General features: G+C 39.4%; 1 long non-coding RNA gene across 1 annotated transcript; it reads left to right on the top strand.

Moving 5' to 3' along the window:
* Positions 1-539: 539 nt before the first annotated feature.
* Positions 540-5,543, top strand: LOC139438922 (uncharacterized). The gene is made up of 3 exons (XR_011648751.1): positions 540-615; positions 3,525-3,571; positions 4,955-5,543. It is a non-coding gene; the product is annotated as an uncharacterized lncRNA (long non-coding RNA).
* The last annotated feature ends 1,647 nt before the right edge of the window (positions 5,544-7,190 follow it).

The raw sequence follows: 7,190 nt of genomic DNA, 5'->3' as shown, positions 1-7,190 counted from the left end.
AAGGAGGCTGCATTAAAAAAAAATATATATATATATATATATATATATATCTCAGAAGAGGTCTATTTATTTCCTTCACGTAAGAAAGTATCTGTGTCATCCTTATAATTTTTCCTTCATAAGTCTGGCCAAATGCTATGGAAAAACAAAACATAAATTTTCACGGGAAGATCCTTACCTGTAAAATTCTTCCCATCCTCTCTTCTTAAGTTACTCTTTCCTTCTCCCCTTTTGCCCCTATGGAAAGATAAATCATTGCTCCTTCCAACTGTCATCCTCAAGGATCTTTCTCTCCACTCTCTTTCCTCTTCCCTCTCCACACTTGGTTGTTTATCTGACCCTTCCCGGGTTTGCAGAGGCCTCTCCCCAGGTATCGCCTCCTCCAGCCCCCACCCTGTCCTCCTCGGCCGAGGCCTGCGGACAGTGCTTGCTGGGCCTCGGAGTCGCTCCTGGCTCTGCCGCCTGTTCTGTTGTGTGCACTGGAATATTGATTTTTCAGTGTGTGTGCGCCGGCTCTGTAAAAATCAATATTTCAGTAGCTCGAGCCCAGCGCAGGGCAGTGTAATGGAGCCGGCCTGCTGATGTAACGTGCGGGGTCCACCTTCAGCGATTGAGGTCAGTCAGAAAATGGCAGCGTGTTTTCCTACTGCATTGTTTCCTTCAGCGAGAGGGAAGGAGTTTGCATACCATCCTGTACATCACATTTCAGGACAGAGTAACCTTGGTGCTGTTGAGTAACATGTGGACCAAGTTACAAAATAATATACTGTTAGGCAAAAATGGGATGATGGAAAACCTCAGATTATGAATTCTAAGAACTCTAAAATAAATGGGGGATGGGTAATTGCTGCCATCAATCATACCAAATTTCTCAGTAAGAAAATAAAATAGGCTCTCACCAGGAAATGCTATGTTTATTGTGCAGTATTAGGGATATAGATGCTTATTATTCTACAACCCCTGAAATATGCTGCTTCTAGTTTATGAGGACAGAAGATAGCTGGCATGATTTGAAGAAAAACTAGTCAATAATGGTCCCAACTAGGGAGTTATCCTCATGACATTTGCTGTGGATGCAGAGTTTCTGGACTTGGCTTCTAACCCACCAACTCCTCCCCACCCCCCATTAGTTAAGCCTTTGCTCTAGTCTGCTCATCTCTTCTGGCCTCCAGGGCTTTACCAATAAATTAAAGGATGAAACTCAATGACCTCTAAATGCCCCCTAGCTCTAATATCTATGATTCTACATGAGAAATACCATTATAGCTAAAACCTTCAAAAACAAAAATACAATGAAGTTAAGTGTGTACCATGGAGAAGAAAACAGATCGATGCCAGAGGTGTGGCAGAAACAGAAGGTAGAGAGGTTCCTACTCTAGTTGTATGTTTTATTATGTTTTAAATGATAAGCCAATGAAATCTTTTTTTGTAAGGTAATTTAACCATTATTTTCACTGCACTTCTTTTGACCCAGCATTTCTAATTGTAAGAGTTTTCCAAAGGGAATAATTATTATAACTAGAAGGGTGTTTGTCACTGTCAATTTTATAATATTGAAACATTAGAAACAACCTAAGTATCCAAGAGTAGGGATTTATTAAATAAAATATGGTAGCGGTATATTTATTCAATGGAACACAACTAATTTTATATTGTGTTGCTGGATGGCTATTAAAATAATGTGGAAGATTTGCATTTATTGTAATGTATGTATTATTTAAATCTATCTATCTATCTATCTATCTATCTATCTATCTATCTATCTATCTATCTATCTGTCCTATATCCCCATATCTCATAATGGTAAAGGACATGGTGTCTGGAGCCAAATGACCAGTATTCAAATCCTATCTTTACCACTAATTAGCTATGTGACTTTGGTCAGCTGTAAACTAGGTATATTTGTTTCCCATTGCTGTGGTAACAAATTACCACAAACTCAGTGGCTTAAAATAACCCAGAAGTATTATCTTAGAGTTCTGGAGGTCAGAAGTCTGAAATGGGTTTCGCTGGGTCAAAATCAAGGTGTCCACAAAGCTGTGCTCCCTCCAAAGGCTCAAGGGGAGAATCCATTTCTTTGCTTTTTCTAGAGGGTGCTTGCATTCCTTGGCTTGTGTTCCCTTCTTCTGGCTTCAAAGCCCATCACTCCAGCTTCTCCTTGCATCATCCTATCACCTTTGGGACTTGCACTCTCCTATCTCCTTCTTATAATGACCCTTGTGATTATACTGGGCATATCTGGGTAATCCAGGATAATCTCCCTACCTGAAGATCCTTAAATTAATCACATCTTGCAAAGTTCCTTTTGCCATGTAAGGTAACATATTCGTAAATTCCAGGGATTAGGTTGTAGACATCTTTGCGACCAAAATTCTGTTTATCACACTGGGCTAAAATCAAGGTGTTGGCTGGGATGCCTGTCTTTCTGGAGACTTTTTGGGGGAATGCATTTCCTTCACCTCTCCAGCTTCTAGAAGCTGCCCACACTCCTTGCCTCATGGCCTTTTCCCATCTTCAAAGTCAGCAGTGGCCAGTTGAATCTTTCTCACATCATAGCACTCTGACACCCACTCTTCTGCCTCCCCCTTCCACATTTAAAGGTGCTTGTGATTACACTGAGCCCAGGTAATCCAGGATAATCTCCCTAATTTAGTCATGATTAGCAACCTTCATTCCATTGGCTACCTAATTCCCCTTTTCCATGTAAAGTAACATATTCACAGGTTCTGAGGATGAGGATGTGGACATCTTTGGGAGCCATTATTGTGCCCATCACCCTAGGAATAATAGTGATAATCTACATCATGGAGTTGTGGAGAAGATTCACAAGAATCAATTATGTGTCAAATGTTTAGAACAGTGCCTGGTACATAGTAAGCACTCCATAATACTGATCTATTATAGTTATTGTATGGAAAGAAAATATAGAATATAAACTGAAATTGCATCTGGAAGATGGTATTAAAGCGGATTTTATTTTCTTCATTTTGCTAATATTTATTGGGGGGGGTTGTATCTTTTTCCTGCAATAAACCTGTATTACTGAAGACTTATTAAAATTTTAAATAAAAGCTAGACAAACCAATAAAAAAGTCATGATAGTATACTAAGAAAATAATTTAATTTGGGGTTAAAAGTTCCAGGAGCTCATCTCCACCCTGCTAACACTATTTGTGATACTGTGCAAGTCACTTTTCCTGCATTTCACTTTTCCTCATAGGTAATATGAGGGAGATGAACTTCATATCCTAAAGGTCCCTTTGGTTCTAAATGCTGCAAGTCTAAAAAAAAAGATCGGCATGTTGAAAAATGGTAGAGAACACTGCTTACTATATAAAGAACTCCTAGAAATTCAGTGTGAAAAAGGACAATCCTCTAGGGAAAAAGTGGGCAAAAGTCATAAACAGGCATTTCACAAGGAGTAAAGCAAATGGCAGATAAACATAGGAAAAGGTATTCAACCTCATTAGTAACAAGGAAATGCAATTTGAGACTTCAGTGAGATATCATTTTATTCCAATTAGGTTGGCAAGCTTTCAGAAGTCTGACAACATAAACCATTGGAGATGCCGTAAGTCAATGGTAACGCTTACACAATGCTGCTGGGAGTGTAAACTGGTACAACTACTTTGGAAAGCAATTTGACATTACCCTGCACGGTTTATCGTGTAAAGTTGAACGTTCATGTACCCCAGGTCCAGCATTTCCACCCAGAGAAATGCCTGCACATGCGCACCAGGAGAAATGTGCAAACACGGTCCTAGCTGCTCTGCTCTTACTCTCCAAATGCTGAAAAGAGCCCAGGTTTCCATGCATGGGAGAATGGAGAACTTGTGCTCTATTCACACAATGGATTATTATATAGCAGTGAAAATGAATAAACGAAAGCTCCCCACAAGGTTATCGATACAGCTTCGAAAATAATGTTGAGTGAATCTCCTAGGAGACTACAAATATTATGCCATTTTTATAAATCTCAAACATAAGTGAAACTCATCAATATGCTTTTTGGGGAGTCATAATAAGAGGGTTAAAAAACAAAGAAATGACAGAAAACTCAGGATAGGGGTTCCCAGCAGGGGTGGGGTGGGAGGGAGGAGGTTAGGGAGGGAGCCCCAAGGTGGGTGCGAATGGTAATGTTCTAGCTCTTAAATTGAACTATAGGCTCCAACGTGTTCATTTTAGGATGCTTCATATGCTGCATATATTGAGAGACATATTTTTGTATGTATTAAGCATCGGAGTAAAATTATTTTTTTTTAAACAAAGAATACTGTTTGGGGGCTTCTGTATTCTAATCCAGGATGCTTTATTTCCTGTAGCGAATGCTAATCACTTAGATTCCCTTCAAACTCATAAGAGCTAGCTCTTTATTGCCAATTTGCTATTTGCATTCCCGCTGGTTAACAGTCTTCATAAAAGCCACCTACATCTGGGCTTGTACAGCAGTTGTTTTCAGTTGATGCTCCAAATGAACTTCATCATCTCTGAGATCCACACCCCCAGGGGAGAGGCATCTCAAAACCTTTGTGCAGCTTACCTTCTGGTGTCCATAGAGCCCTTGGTTCATCTTGCCTATAATCATCCGTTCTGGCACCTTCTGCAGCAGGGGCTGAGTTACATTATTTATAAATATTCAGCCCAGCTTGGGTAATTTGTTACTGCTCTGATTCATTGCAGTCATGATTTCAATGATTAAGAATCGCATTCCTTGTTCTCCTAACTTGTCTTCTGTTGTTTCATAAAGTTTGTCCATCCAGCATTGTCTGGAGTGACTTGGTCTCACATTCATGAAACAAGCCTGATATTAGCATTACTTTTTTTTTTTTTTAAGACTCCAGGGATTGAACCTGGGACCTCATATGTGGGACGCTGGTACTCAATCACTGAGCCACATCAACTTCCCTGAGTTGGTTTTCTCATTTATTTTGCTTCTGTGCTTTTGTTGTTTCAGGGAGTGCCGGGAACCAAACCCATGTGGGAGACGGGAGCGCAACCACTTGAGTCACATCCACTCCCCTATTAGCATTACTTTTGAGTCCCATCTTTGATTCCAGAATCTTCCAAAGCATGAATCAGCTGTGTTGATTAGGTTTTCTGTTTCCTTGACTCTAAGTGAAGTATTTGGATGCTGGATGCTATAGAACGCCACATTATTTGGGTGGAATATTCATTTTTAAGTCTCGATACCCAAGCAGAATTGCCCCCAGTTCATTATGTACCATATTGCACAAGGTCTTTGATTTTGAAGATATGTTTTTTTTCTTTTTATCATGAAAAATTTCCAAAAATATTCAAAATGAAAAAGAACATAGAGTTTTAATATATGCTATAAAATATATATAAAGAGTATAAAGAAATCCATCACCTGTCACCCAGCTTCAATAATTATCAACTCATGACCAGCCTCGTTTCATCTATACTTGCCTTGCCCCCTCCCAGGATTATTTTGAAGCAAACCCCCAATCTCATGGATTGTAAATGTGAATGGATCATTTTGATAAACACTTTCAGAGCTCCTGAGAGAGTAATATTAAGAGCAATACTGAGTACAGTCTCTTTCTTTGCAACATTATGATAAACTTTATTTTAAGCAATTAAATAAGAGAAGGTCAAAACTCTTCACACGTAAACCTACCCTTAACTTCACAGGAGAGGGTTTTCTTGGTAAAATCAACATATGGGAAATATGAGTGGGAGGGGGAGCCATGAAACGACTTAACTTTTGTTAGGGCTTATATATCTTCAGTCTCACCATGAACAGGCTATTGAATGAGCTAGTGAAATAATATCATGTCTCTTACAATAGTCTTAATCGGCCTCTCTGATCTACAATCCATCCCGCATAAATTGCTAGAGATATTTTTCTAAAGCCCACCTTTGCCCATTCTTTTAATAAATGTGAGTGCCAACTATGTGTAAGATATTGTACTACTCATTGAAGAGGATTAAACAACGAATCCCCCGTTCAAAATTTACATATTAATAGAGGAAGTAAGGCAAAATGCTTGCAAGAACAACATTACAAGTGTCCTGCAGAAGTTAAAGATGTGCTGTGGGAAACCAGAGGGAAAAAAGAGAACTTTGAATTAGGGACGCTGGAGGAGATCTTGGGAAGAAGGTGGTCCTTGCCTTGAGTCTTGAAACATGAGACAGATCTGGACATGCAGAAATTGTAATAATAAGTAACATTCCTTGAATGCTCACTCTGCACCAGGCATCTTTCTAGTGCTCTATCTAAAATCAGTTCTTTCAGGTTTCACTGTCACTATCCCTCTTTTACAGGTGAATAAATTGAGGCATCCAGAGGTCAAACAAGTTTCAGAGAGTTACACAGATAATAAGTGGAGAGCTGGGATTTGAACCCAGATAATATGAACCTGGTGCTCACAGTCTTAACTGCTCTACTCAACTGCCTCTGAAGTGGGAGGAAAGAACATTCCAGAAGGAAGGAGGAGCAGAAATAGATGGGAAAACAGGTGCTTCTGTAATAAAGAGGAATAATGTGGGAAAGGTAGACTGAGGCCTGACCATGAGGGACTTGGAATGCCACACTCAGTGGTCTGAACTTGGCTCAGAAGGCACTGGGAACCAAAGGTTCTTGGGATAGGACTTTTTTGTGGGCTTCTGTGGACTTTAAAGCACTGCAAAAATGTAAGGAATTACCCCTGAAGGCATGTTCCCCTTCTCCAAACCCCCCGTGTTGCTCTTCCCCTTCAAGGGACAAACCATTTTCTACCTGTCCTCAGGGCAAGATGTATAGACAGGAGGCTCCAAGATGGAACCATGTCATTCTTATTTTTCGATCTCCCACGGCAACAAGCCTGCTACACACGGAGGTACTTGAATGCCGCTGAAAGTGTGAACATTATTCTTGGCTGAGCCATGTCAAATTGCCAATATGCCATCTTTTATGACCTACAAAAATGGCAATTTATTATGGTTTCAACCTATTTCAAGACATTCTATTACAATTATGCTTCGGAGATAGACTAATGTTGAAATTTAGGTGCATTTTGAAAATTCAGGTACATTAATGTTAAAGGCATTAAAGTAGGAATTAGAAATTACCCCCTTTATAAAAGACTAATGTTTGATTACAAACTTAATGTTGTACAGAATTAATCTAGACTATATGTATGTCGTTATATATATTCTAGTATATTGTAGATATGTAGTATAGAGAGAGA

The sequence above is a fragment of the Dasypus novemcinctus genome, chromosome 5, assembly GCF_030445035.2.
Source record: "Dasypus novemcinctus isolate mDasNov1 chromosome 5, mDasNov1.1.hap2, whole genome shotgun sequence".
Classification (NCBI taxonomy): domain Eukaryota; kingdom Metazoa; phylum Chordata; class Mammalia; order Cingulata; family Dasypodidae; genus Dasypus; species Dasypus novemcinctus.
Note: the sequence above shows the minus strand (reverse complement) of the source record. Positions and strands in the feature narration are given on the sequence as shown.